This window comes from Pseudopipra pipra, chromosome 2, assembly GCF_036250125.1.
Source record: "Pseudopipra pipra isolate bDixPip1 chromosome 2, bDixPip1.hap1, whole genome shotgun sequence".
NCBI lineage: Eukaryota > Metazoa > Chordata > Aves > Passeriformes > Pipridae > Pseudopipra > Pseudopipra pipra.
The window spans coordinates 75556081-75570686 of NC_087550.1; the positions used below are offsets into that span (position 1 = coordinate 75556081).

At 35.8% G+C, this 14606-nt stretch overlaps 1 long non-coding RNA gene across 1 annotated transcript in view; it reads left to right on the forward strand.

Annotated features, from left to right (window-relative positions):
* Positions 1–593: 593 nt before the first annotated feature.
* LOC135409877 (uncharacterized) overlaps positions 594–14606 on the forward strand; it is a 50999-nt gene continuing 36986 nt past the window's right edge. The window contains exon 1 of the long non-coding RNA XR_010428405.1: positions 594–764. This is a non-coding gene — a long non-coding RNA (uncharacterized LOC135409877). The remainder of the gene's footprint in view (positions 765–14606) is intronic.

Genomic DNA, 14606 nt, shown 5'->3' on the forward strand with positions numbered 1-14606 from the left:
TAGCAGTGTTTTGCAAGGTAAGGGCTTTTATGTCTGTCTCTGGGTCTTTCTTGATGACTTCCATAGGTAGGTAGTTTTTCTAGTTTGTCATGCATATAGCTCAAACAAATATTGGCACAGTGCCTCATCTGAATTTCTATTTAAAGGAAACCTCTTCCGACAACAGAATTTAATTCCATCTTTGGAAGCCATTCTGTATTTTGAATGCTGGGTCCTATTTTTTCAATTACCTATTCCTCAAACCAATTAATTTACCACTCACATTTATCCTGGATATATGGCAAAAGAAATGTCCATAAGCTTCAGAAACATTTCCATTGCCCCTGGGGGCAAGCATCCAGTTGCCCGTATTTCAGAGTACAGTTTTGCAGCACAGCAGGGACTGAACAGCTTTTTCTTTTTCAAAGGAGAAACTTTTGCTTTTCGTTTCCATCTGCACTAGCCCACACTCTTACAGCTTACTTAGAACAAGTGCTGGTGATAATCTGATCACAAGATAAACTGATTCATCTCATTAAAATGGCAAAAAGAGCTCTAACTTTGCAGAAAAGGGGGAAAAAACCCCAACCAACCAACCAAAAAAAAATAAAAAATCAAAAAAAACAAAGGCTGCATGAAGAAGGTTGGCCAGGTTAAAAAACTGAATCTGCTGCAATCACATAGGATGCTAAAGCCAATACAAGGCAGGAGTAAATAATCCAGCTGATAGCAGGAACAAGTAGAAGGAAGCAAACAAAAGATGAACCAAATGAGCTGACAAAAAGGTAATTTTTTTCATTTCTGTTTTCTTTTTCATTTCTTTTTCTGCTACTTCTAGCCTTTAATTTGGCACAAATGTAAAGAGAAATCAAAACAAATTAAACTGAGCAGGTGTTGTCAACTCATATTTAACTTTGAAGTCTGTTGTTTCTACACCAGACTTAAGGAGGGATTGTATGTTCTTTTTTCCAACTATACGGGCTATTCTAAGAAAAGATATTGCCTCTACCTACATGCCACATTTTTTCCCAATGCAACTGACTGCTTCATTTGCTGACTATGACTCCTAAGATAAGACATTAAAATTGTTAATTTTTGTTGATGCAGTCAGAATTTCAGTCAAAAGCATTGAGTAAGGCAGTAGCAGCTATGTTCCCCTTATCAGAGACAAAGCCTAAGAATCAGATTTTTTAAGATTAGGAATTGTGAGTTTGCAGAGGCTAACCAGTACTGCTTAGTACTGCTATGAAAAGATGCATGTTGTATTAGCACTGTGTTAGAGAGCTTCATGCTGATTGTCAGTTGCTGAAACTTCTGTAAGGAAGCTTCAATCGTATCTGAAGTGTAAGAGAGGGTATCTGGAGGTGACAAAGAAAAAATAGGTGAAAAATTGTTGAAAATGCAACTGAGGTATGGGGTACTTTATAAATGGGGAGTTAGCTGGGAATCTACAATTAAAACAAGTGTGTCAAACAGTAGGGGAAGACTTGGCTAGCTGACAAGACCTGACAGTTCAGCTCATCAGAAGGAAAACGTTAGTTTCCTATGGGAGTGTGTGAGAGAAACTAGGTCTTGGTGTCAGGCAAAAGAAACTGATGGCTCTGATCTCATTGGCTGGGACATAAACCTCACTGTAGAGAAACAGTGACAGCCTCAATCACCCCTAAAATGAACTATTTTAACCAACTATTCAACTTACCTGTATTGCCAAAGAAGAGTGTGCCAGTGATGAATCCCATTGCTCTTACCCTATGGAGTCAGGTCAAAAAAGTTCCTAGGTCCTGACTATGGGAGTGCCAAAAGTCATTCTTGGAAATGCATGTTTGAGAATCACAGAATTGTTAGGGTTTGAAGGGACCTGTGGAGATCATCTATATGTTTCATAAATGGATTCTCAAAGCATCACAGAGACAGAACAGAAGCAAACTTCAAGGATGTTGACCTAGGGCAACAAACAAAATGTCTTCTATGACCCATTCTATGTCTTCCATAGTCCATTCTATCCATGCTATTTCAAAACTGCAAAATTCATTAGTATGGTCTCAAAATTACATTACTGAGCAATTGCTTAGTTGAGCAAAAGATGCATGCTGGGACCGGTGTTAAACAGCAGTTGAACCCCTCAAGCTTACAAGATAGCAGTTTGGGTGACAGCTATGCAGTCCTTCTGCTTGCCAAAGCAGCATTGTTTGCTATTACACATCTACTACGCATTTGCCAAACCTACTTTTAAAAGTACCAAGTATTTGAATTTTCACTGCTTCCCTTGAGAGACCATTCTACACTTTAATACATTTAGCTGTCAAGGAGTAAAAGACTAATTTTGAATATTTTCAGTTTCAGGCTGAATCTTACATACAGTTCTGCCTACAGACATTCTCAAGCCTAAAATAGCTATTTTTTTTAATCCTGAAAATTTGTTTCAGAGTTTTGCTATACTACCACTGCAAGTCTTCAAAGATACATAAGTAACCTACATCAGAGACCAACTGGAAGTACTAAAGTTGGAACTACTGAATGTTTCCAAATATTGTATAATCTTGAGAATGAGAGGAAACACATTTTCTTTCAAAGGCCTCTGCAGCAAGAGACGTCTTTGTGTCAGATTACATCTCTCACATCCCTCTGGGTGAGCCTCAACACTGTTTAACTTCCTTCCAGAACAGTATGCAGTTTGATGTAGATGTTTACCTTTTTTTTCTTTTTAATCAAACTGAATGCAGGTTTTTTCCACAGATTTCACTATAATGTCTTTTTTTATTGTATTTTTAATATATATTGGAAGGTTTTTGCTGGAAATGAAGTCCAGTCAAGTGGAATGAATTGTTATTTCATATTTTATTTCTCTCAATCTGAAAATAATAACGAAAATTTTATACATATATTCTATATGATCTTCCATAAATCAACCTTTCAGTCATCCTTTAGGCAGAACAATACACAGAACATTTTCTTTTTTTTTTGTTTGTTATATCTTAAACAACTTAGTCATTCTCTCTGTGTTTGGCTGTTTTGCCTTTTATTATTTGGCGCTATTACTGCCTACTCATAACCTGATATTCTGACTTAAGACTTCACTGTTTCAGTGGATTGTTTTTTTTAGTACACATATTGGAAAAGTAAACAAATTATTCTGTCATATGACCCTTGCAACAAGTAAGAAAAAGATCATTGGGAAGTAAAAGGATTGATTTGTACTAATTTCTATTTTTCCTTAATAGTTACAATCAGATTGCAGCCTGAAAAGATAATAAAAATAAAAGGCTACCTGAAACATAGTACTGATATAGCACTGTGTCAGTACCAGTTCTTTGAAACCTTAGTGATGTGAGAAGATTCAAATTTCTGATTTGATAACAGCTAATAAATTAATAAATGTCAGCTGATTCAGTTCATCCAATTCTAGAAAATAGGATCTACCATGAAGTTCACTTTTGGGTTAGACAGAAGGAGCTGATTAAACCTCAGAGGGTGCAAGGAGGTTCTAGCAGCTCCCTCTGATCATCATCAATGCAATTCTTGAAAGGCTCACCATTAAGCTACTCCTTGCTTAAAAACAGTTATATCCTTTTCACAGGTAGTGAGATATCTGTTCTCATACTTTAATTCAGCAAATTAAAGTTATTAAATGCATTTTAAAGACTTGAAATATTAATACTATATTAATACTTTCAAGTATTTCTGTCTTGTTCTAAATGTGGAGATCATCTTAGCACTCTATTTTGACTGAGCTGAACTTGTACCTTCACAAATCTGTGAGTTTGGACCTATATCTGAGTATTCAGTTTAACTGGAGGAAACCTAACATATTTCTAGAAAATAATCTGCCCCAGTTCCCTGTGAACAATAATAATTTAAACTCTTGCCAGTAACTGTAACTAAGGTTAACCACCTCCTCAGGAATTGCATTAAGTCTGAGGTTGATTGATATAACCAAACTCAATTTGAGCAAAGTAATTTAACAGGCAGCAGATGATATGCACAGATGGGATTTCCCAATTATGTCCCTTTGGGGATAGAGCAAGTGTTATGAAAAAAAAAAATCATACCACTTCTTAGATGCTTACTATAGGAACTCCCCTAAAGAACAAGGGAACTGGCAAGATTTTTGTTTTAATACATTTAATCAATGCTTTTTGTGACAGAGAGAACCTTTCCAAAGAAATCAGAATTGAATCCAACTCAACTTATGCCTTTACTTTTAGATGGTACTATTCCAAACTATAGATAAGCATTGAAAACATATTGATTTAATTGCCTTTTTTGATTACTTTTTTCAATCAACTGCTCATCCTTGTCACACACTAATGAGCAACTGTTCCACTTAAACTCTTAGCAAATTATCTATAAGTACAATTAACAACTAAAATTACACAGTTTAGATGCATCAACAGATAAGATGTGTTCAAAATACAAACCCAAATTTTACTCTAGGTGTATAAGTTAATATATAGAAAAGTAGACAACTCATTGGCTTTCAATGTTCTTGTTATGTAAGGATGTGAATGTAAATATGAACTGGGAATTTGTATCATGAAACTCAAAATATAAAGGTCATAAATATTTATTGTTCTTATTTAAATAAATACAATTGTTTATATGAGTAGCAACAGAACATCAGGGTCCCAGTGTTCACAGTATTCTATAAATACAAAAGAAAACACATGGCACGTCCCCATTCCCCAGAAGACAGAATAATAGCCCTCCTCATAACTTCACAATTTGGGGTATTTACAGTTTTGTCAACAACACTGTTTGTTTGTTTGTTTGTTTTTAAAATCACACATATAAGACAAGGACATTGTATATAAATTACAATATATCCTAACAGAAAGATGCACATTACTTCCCTCCTTGCCTGACAGCTGAAACCTATTTGTTCCCAAAAACTTACAATCCAGGACTTGTTCACACTGTAGGTTCTATGTGACCCAAGGCTTCCTGTAAAAATGTTTCAGAGAACATGATAGAGATTTACCTTTAAAGTAATCTACTATTTTGTCAGCAACAGTTGGTTTGGATTTGTTTTTTAAATCATTAACACATTTCAATTTGCAATGATAATATTGAAGGAACATACCAAACTAGGTGAAAAATAGCTTACCATTCCTATCAGCCATCTGTGGGCATAAGCTGATCATTCATTTCTTCTGGGCAACTGCTCTTTTGTTAGTATTTCAGATAAGGTTACATTACTGCACCTGATTCAACTTTAAAATTCTGCTGCAGAGTTGTATTTTCCTTCTATCTGAAGTAGAGTGAAATATTGAGACTGCTTTACATTAGAAGTTATGCAATTGCTGTTTAAGGATCTGAAGAACTTTACCACCCTATGAACTTTAGAATTTGCTTTTCCGCACCTTTCACTGCTTTGGACAGCATGATAGGTCTTTAAATTTTTCAGTGGCAGAATATATGGAGTTTGATATGCAACTGAATTTCCCAGTTTTATGGCAAATGAGGCTTCACTGAAATCAATGAGTTCCAATTGCAACTCAAAATTGTTCTTTGCCGGCGAGGTGAAGTTTGGAACAGGGAGATGTAGGCAGTAGATGACCTATTTCTAGCCATGCTTATCTCAGAGGGGAAACACTATGGGTGAACAGAGTCCCCCCAGTGTATGCAAATGTAAACTTGAACTGAAAATGGGGTGTGTTATGTTTTACCCACTTGAATGTAAGCTGCACCTACTCAGATACAAATGCCATTCAGTTTAGCACAGTGCCATGAGAGGTAGGCTTTGAGGGGAAAAAAAATGGGTTAGGCCCAACCCAGCTAAATCTATGCACATATTTAAGCCACTGTCCTTGCTGTTACAACTAACTCCCTAGAACTCAAATTAAATCTCTCCCATTCTGATTCTCTTGCATGGAGCCAGAAGCTTCTTTTTTAAAACCATACTACACAGGTTACCCTTCTGGTTAATGACCAAAGCAGAAATCAAGTTAAATTTTGGTGTGTGGAGTGTGTAAATTGGAAGATAGTGTCTATAAACAATTTTATCATAATAAACCTTATCGTCTTTCAGGTATAAAATGGAGGGGAAGTAGAAAAAGAGTTAAGTACAAAAGAAAAAGTTATGAAAGTGATAATTAAACACAACAGAATGATAATGAATTAGCAAATGCTCTCACTGTACTGTCTTCATAGCAAGAAGAGAAGACGTTCATTGGAGTGAGGAGTTCATTTTACAGCCCAAGTGATGTTAGGGGTATTCAGTAACCTTTTTGCGCAATGGCGTTGAGACTGACATCACTAATAGACAGTACTGCACTGTGCCGTTGCAGCTGGCTATGAATCCAAGTGCTAGCTTTTTGAAAATCTAACAAAGCTTCTTTTGGACTCTTTACATTTCAATGTAACTGAATTGAAGTACTGACACATTCCAGTTTATCTGTCATCCTTTCTGCCAATGCGGGAGCTTTAACAGTAATGGTTACTGCATTTTCCCTGGGTGGTCACTTAGAAAGCATTAACATTTTCACCAGTTTTGGTCTTTAATAGCTACTATATCAACAAAATATGTTAGAATCAAGAACTGCTTTTAAAAAAAAAAAAAGAAAAAATACTCAAAACACACAATGAAATTCTGTATGTACTAAATATATAAAGAGATAAGGATGCTAGAAAATTTCCCCTCTCCTGAGTTATACCACAAAGAATTTAGTACATACAATTGAAAAATTGTTCCTCTGATCATTTTTCCCAAGGTAGAAATAAAAAGAAGTAAAAGATCTTTTTATAAATAAGTTGTAGAAAAGACACACATTAAGGACAAGATTACAACAACCTTACTCACTCTGATTAGTAATGCTCATCATAACCAGTTCCGCTGTAGTCAAAAGGATTGCCTACAAAAAGAAGGCAGTTTTTATACGAGAAAGAAAAATCTAGATCTAGGAAAATAATAAGATTATGTGTTTGAAAAATACGCACAGATAAATATCATGGTGACACTTCCCGGTTTCTTCAGGTTCAATCATTAAAAGCTCTTTCTATAGGCAATCAAGAAATATTATGACCAAACCTGATATTTAGAGAAAACCATATATGTCATATACTCACCAAAGACAACATAAACACTCTATTTTGTTTTGTTGCATCACAAAAGGAGTTTACAAATATAACTACTGGGGGGCGGAACTCAAAGCATAGACATATGGTCTTAATTTTTTAATTGCAGCAACCTCCACATGGCATCTCTTACACACCAACTTGTCTTCATTTTTAAAATTATGATGTCTAAAGTATTGCTCAAACATAACTCCCTTTTGGGCCCCTTCTGTGTTTGGTATATTCCTGTCAGAAAGCCAATCCTGACTACTGCCAACTCATTTCTTGCATGGCAGAGAGCTGTAATTCCTGAGTGCAGGTGTAAATGCACACTTCCCTGAAGTAACTACAGGGCTGGTAGCAACTAGAGGTAGTTTAGCTGTACTCAGCCCACTAGATGCTTCTTAATTCCTCGCTCTGAGTGAATTAAGGTAATTCCAGAAAAAGATCAGAATAATTTTTATTTTATATAACTTTTATAATTATTTTCACCTTTTAAAATGATCTAAAGTTTTCTAACACTTTGTGACTTGTCAACACCTTCCTGTAAAACCCTGGCATTGAGAAATGCAGCCTTTGCTGATCTATGATACAAACAGGAAAAGAATAACCAGCCTAATAAGTTCTGCTACTTGCACAACTGCGTTGTCTTTCTGCCAGGATATTTTCCCCTATTTGTTCATAATAATTTCATAACATTGAAGTTTTCATCAAGTTTACTCTGGTTCCCCAATAACAGACTGAGAAGCTCCCACTTATAGCAAAACCAAATTATATGTGTGATCAACTGACAGATTATTTTTTAGAAAGTGACCTCTGTCGTATTAGCTAATCTCAGTTCCTGCACCTTTGTGCTTGGCCATGCTGATTATCAGTCATTCACATGGTCCTTATCGACCCACATGGATGGCTCAGGATCCAATCAGTTCTCGTAATGTCACGTTATATACTCAGATCAGTAGCATGTATAGTCCTTTCCAATGTCTGTACAACTAATGGCAGGGTTACCTTGGTTTTAAATGTTCTCATTATTTCTCTTTAGTAGATCAATAACAATCCTTAAGAAAACATGGATATTTGTAAGTAGCAACTGTAAGAAGGAGGTTGTTGCCAAGTCCAAATGACTTTGACCCCTTCAGTACCTCACACGGACTAGTTGATAGGTTTCTTTGCTCAAATTCATGAACTGGTAATAGAGTGGCACACAGGGTGTTCTTTTTGACTGTATACCCAACACTCGTTAGAAAGAAATGCAGTGAACCAGCCCTACAGACTTATGCCCACTTCAAGAGAAGGGGCCATTTCAACCATTTGAATCTCACTAAGTCTTTTTAATCACCATCACAGTGTAAGGTCAATGTGATTACAAAAAGAACCCAAATCAAGACAAAAAAAAAAAAATTAAAAACCATAAACAACAAACTCAGTGATTTTTAGGTGACTGTGAAATCGTCCTCCGAACAACAATTTTGTTAGCACGATCCTGTGTTTGGTAATTTTTGGTTTATCTGAACACCATTCCAGCAACCAGTGAGATAAAGCAGGAAAATTTTCAGTTCTGAAATTATAAGACAAGAATGGAACTTTTCTGTACCTGAGTAAACATTTCTTTTCTCAGTTTCTCCTTTGCTTTTTTAGAGCACTGAAATTAGCGTCTCAACAAAGCTTAGCTTATATCAGGTTTCAATGTACTTTTTTCATTATTAAGCTAAAGTTTTTTCCCAGTCTCTTCATGAGTTGCTCTTCTTACTATTTCTGTACTTAAAGACCTTTACTGACATGCATGTTTCCGCCTGACCACAAACTTCCTCTCATGCAATGAAAAATAGCATTATAATTCATATTAGGACAATTTAGAATTGTGTTATACAAACCCATGATTCTTGCAACTGGTCTCAAAATCCACGTAATAATATTTGCTGCCAATATAAAAGGCTTGTTGGTTTTGGTTTTTTTGGAGGAGGTTGTTTTTTTGTTTAATGTGTATTAATAAACAAGACTTTCTCACAGATTGTTCCTTCTCCTGAAACAGTTTACACCTGGAGGATTAACTTCAGGTTAGAAAACTCTCTATGATCAACAGTAGATCAACAGTATGATCTACTGTGACCAACACTGGGCCACTATTATCAGTCCTTTCCAAAAACTGTGAAAATACTATGATTTGATAGGCTGTGATCAATACTTTTTTTTTTAAATAACTGCAGCTTGTAAAAATAGTCAGAGAAACAAAAATTTCAACTTGTTCCCCATTTTAAACCCGTTAAGGCCTTGACAGTTTAGATTCTCATAGATTTCTGATCTTAAACCAGAATTTCATTATTCCATATATGGAACATGTAAAAGTTTCTGCTTTCCTGGACTCATTAAAGAGAGGGAGATGAGTGTATACTCAGACATCCCACTGAACCTTGAAGATCCCAGAGGAGACTGCAATATGGTTTATTTTAACTGCTCAAATTTCCTTTCAAATATGAATTTTCAGGCAGATCATGCTCTATCCTTGCTTTTTTCCACTTAGGACCAATTGAATGGTTTTCTTTCACAGTTATTTTTGACTAACTCATTAATAAATCAGTATCTAAACCTTCAGTTTCTGCACTTGTCCAGTATATTTTAAGCTTTCTAGTCTTTAGCTACATATTCCTATCATTACCACTCAACTATGAGAAATAAACAAATAGTGACAGAAGGGAATTTCTTGGCCAGCCTCTGCTCCTCCAGTTTTTGCTGCTGTAAGATTTCTTAAAAACTAATAACATTCAGATCTGCCTGTCTCTCTCTTTTTAAAAGCCCTTTTTGTGGATGTATTTTCACCACTTATCAAGTCTCAAATATTGTGTTCCTATTATTGCTACACTCTCTTGTTCCATAAATTGAATTTAACGTGATTCATCTATTCACTCAAAAGCCAAAATCATTTTCTGTCACAGGGCTGTACTTCTAAGGTTTGCAGCTTAGCAAATTTTAGAACTCAGAGGGACCTATTCTTACTTTCAATCAATTCCAAGTGCAATTCCAGTTCTTCCTAAATATTTAGAATTGATTCACTGCAAATTGAACCTGTTCCAGCAAGGTCTTGGGTTACAAAATATAGAAAACTTTTGCAAAAATATCCTGATCCTATGCAAATTCTTTGGGTGGTCCAAATATAAAAGCAAGTAGCTCTTTTTCCCTGAAAGTCTATGACTGTGATTTTTCAACTCTATCAGTCTTTCTTACAGCTCATCTCTGTTAGTAATTTGACCAAAGTTTTCTTTGGAGGAAACCTTTTCTAGATGACAGTTAGGTTGCTGGCCATCTATTCTATCTGCCTATTTTACTCTGTAAGCTTTTCAGTTGTGCTCCCCTGACCAGCTAGAGAAAATCTTCAAAATCCTTACAGTGGGCCAGAATTTTCCAGGTTTTTGTGTTTGGTTTTTTTTTTAAGAAAATATATCTTGGAGGTGGGGCAATGTCAGATTGTCTTTAATTTCATTTGGTCTCTATTTGAATATTTGGGGGGGTTTGCCCATCTCAGATTTTCCAAGGCATTTTCCCTGAATCACTTCTCCACTTTGGTTCAGCAGAACTTGCTTCCATTTTGTTAGAAGAACTCCAATCAGTGACAGTTTTGCTATCTCTTCTGTGAGATAAATAGGTAGCAAAAATTCATAAAACATAAGCTGTTTCCATTCAGAAAAGAAACTGATGGTAGAATCAGTCACTTTTTTGGTGTAATCCTAATTTTTTCTTATAAAAGATATAAAAATTATTCCTCCCTAGAGTCGGAAAGTTGGAGCTATAAGCATTTAACATAAATGCTCTCTTTCTTTAGCTTTTCCCCAATGGCAGATACATTATCAGGGGGGTTATTTCATGCTTTGTTACTTCCCTCTTTTATGCTCTTGGGGATTTTCTCTCTCTAAGGGTGACAGATATGAGCCAGTTGCTGCTACAGGAGGTGGCTGTGGACACCCAACCTTTTGCCCAGGCTTCTGCCTGCATACCCAACTGCTCTTCTACTATATCTATGGCTTTTCCAGAAATGCCCTTTTGTTTGATTTCAGCCTCTGAAAGAGCTGAAATATTAATTCTTCTTTATTATATTAAATTTCTGTTAATTTATCAAAAAAATTGTTCAGCATGTCTGAAAAGGGATGCACAGGGGGACCACAATGATGGGGATAGGAGGAGTAGAACCATCTCACTTTGGTGGCAGTTGGATATTGCATTAGCCATTTTGGTCATCTGTATTCGTACACACGCAGCATTTCACTAGAACAAGATTCACAATCTCTATACCTACTGTATTTACATTTCTGTCAGATAACCTCACATTTGTGTCCCTTCGGGGTCCTGACATGCAGGTATGTTTGAGATGTGGACTCTTTTTGTTTTATTATTGGGAAGTAATTATGAGGGATCTTAAAAGGCACTTAAAATTAAAACTCTTTTAAATGAAGGGTCAAAGCTTTACTCACATGCCTCATTCAGTGCACATTAACATAGCCAAAATGTGCTGTGCTCTGAGTGATGAGGCCAATAGTAGGCATATGTTACATATTTTTGTTGATAACAGCCTACCACCACCACCAACAACAACAACAAGGGGATTAAAATAATTAAAATAGTAGCCCCTAAAAAGCATGGAAATAAATATACAGTGCCAAAAAATGGATAACAGTGCAGACACAAAGTGGTATTTGGTGGCTACATAAAGGATAATTTGTGGAATTTTCTACTTGACCACATTATGAGATATAGTGCCTCTCCCATTTACTTCCACTGGGAATATTTTATCTCTGACCATGTTTTACAACCTTGGATGTGGTCCCTTCTCTTTTATTCATTTTTGGACCATATTACTCCCTCCTTTTTGTGGTTATTTTCTTTGAATGCTATTGTTTTTCCTTATTCTGCCAGCTTTAGCTCTTGCTTGATGTTAAAATTTCACTGTTTGGTTCTTTCAATTTAGCAATAAAATACAGCATTTAGATAACATGTTTGTGCCAGGCATAGGTGGAGAAAGCTAGCTGCAGGCTGCTTTTTTGTTCTCTGAAATCCTGACAAACTGAGGGTTCATCTGCATGCTTTTGAGCTGTCTGGTGTCATGCCATTATGTATAAAAACGATGCACAAATAGAATTTTGGCACATTCATGAATCGCTTATACTATGTCTGGTTCTTTTAGTGTTTTTACTGATTTACCTTGTCATGAACAGGATAACACCATAAGAATAAAATAAATCTCAATAACCAGAAATCCAGCATTTGTCTTGGGGTTTTGTTGTTGTTTTACATTCTGTATTTTGTTTTACTCCTTTTTCACTTCTTAAAAGCAGACAAAATAGTTGGACTTGCTACTAGCACTGCTTACTTCTACTTTAATAGGTGATATCTTTCATGATATAAATTTAGCAACTGAGGCACCATGTTAGGCATACAGTCAACCATAACAGTAATACAAGTTCCCTATCCACAAAATAGAGTAAATCAGGCAGATTTAAAGGGTCATTCGACCCACTTACAATTACTCTTGTCCTGAGAAATATATACTTCTCTTAAGTGGATATTCAAGGAGATTTGAACAATTACACTCTTAACTGGCATTTCCCTTAAAGTTATCTGGGTCAATCTGTATTTAAGCACTGTTAGAGACAAAATTTGTCTTTGCCTGTTCCTTTGCTAATCAAGTAAAACTCCTTTTGTACAATTATGTGTCCAAATCTTATCCCATGATGGTCTGTTCTGCAAAGAAAGTAAGTTCTTCATAGCTTCATAAAAGAAAAACTCATTCTTGACATATGGAAGATGAAAGTTCCTTCAAAATAATTACGTCAGGTAGTTTCTGTTCCATGTCAGGAGCACGACATTCCGTTTTTGGTTAATTTAATTAGTTTCCATGATGTACTGAATTTTAACAATTCTGAATTTGGTTTCATTTTTACAGATTGATTGATACTTACATATTTGGCAGAATATTTTGGCAGAATATTATCCAAGTAACATAGCTCTCTGGAACACTGTTCATGTAGCACTAAGTTTAAAAAAGTTCCATCTGTTGATTTCAAAGTATTTCCTAAATATTAATTAATTATATCTCCTTATACCTCTGTGAAAAATTAGTCTCAATTTACAGCTGGGGAAATGCAGGCCCAGACCATTACAAAAAACTTACAAAACCATATTCTGACTTTTAAAATAGATGACTTAGAGACATCAGATTTTTTCCCCTCAAGCAAGCAAGAAAGCACAACTGATAGAAACTCAATGAAAATAAATAGAACTATTCCAATACATTTTATTTACTGTCTCTGTCTTATATTAGAAAAAATTTGCATATTATCTGATTCTTAGTACTGGAAACAGAACCCTTTGGCAAACAGTGTCTTAAAAAATATCAGAAGTTATAACATTTTCCATCACTCCTTCTAGGCAGTCCTAATGATCTGTCATATATAATTACCCTAGAAAACTAAGAGTTGACTATTAATCACTATCAGTAAACAGACAGAAGCCCAAATGGGAAAACAGAGGAAGAGCTTTCTCTGACCCACTGGGTTTCGGTTTTTTTCTTTAAATTAGAAATATACTGTCAGAATGTTTGACTGATTTATCTTCCTTTTAAATGTGAAAAAAAAAGACATTATTCTGAAAGTTTTAACATCTTTTTTATACAGGGAGTTTTAGTAATATAATGAGAAGAACACCCTGGCTGTGTGAAACTTTGAACTATGCTGGTACAGACTAAGGACACAGTTTAATCTAAATTGACTTGGCTGATGAGAAGGTCATCCTTTCCTTACTCCAACTGTCTTCCTTGTGTGTACATAGGGATTCAGGCATCAAGACAGCTTGGAACTGACAGTGCTGGGGCCAACACAAGCTCTTTTTGTGTAGTGCTAGGTCTCTGCCAGAGTAGCTCCCTAATTTGGCAACTCTCTTGCAAACAGTAGTACCACCAAAAGCAAAGTGGTGAACACTGTGGTGCAGAACAGGGAGGACAGATATCACTTTTAGAGGAGAAGGGTTAACCATCGTCTCATTAAATACGTTAAAGAGGGAAACATTCACAATTCAGTTTAATACTGCGACAAAGTAAACTTTAATCATCCAAAGTGCACATAGTTAGTATAATTTGGGCCACAGTGTACCCTATATACTTCTCTGGGTGGGTATAACTGTATATAATCCTCTGACGCAGAAGCTGGTACCATCAGAAACAGCTCAGCTGTGACCATTGTTACCATAGATCAGGAATTTCATAAAGGCTCTGGTCAAAAGCCAACGGCAAGTCAGTCTCCAGCTGACTGTGAGCCTATATGTGAAACATAGAAGGAAAGACCCTTTCTAAGCTGGTATTGCAGAAAGCTGTCTAGGATTTTAAGCATGGTTTGAATCCATGGATAAATATTGGTACAGGTCACAATCCCAACAGCAGTCACCTTTCATAGCATCGGCTTCTCAAAAACTATGTGGAATTATGCTAATTCCTGTGATTTCATCCATATGCTAATATCACACATAACGCTTCAGCATCCATCCTACTTTATTCCTAAATTAATCTAAAATGTTCCATACTTTCTAGAAAA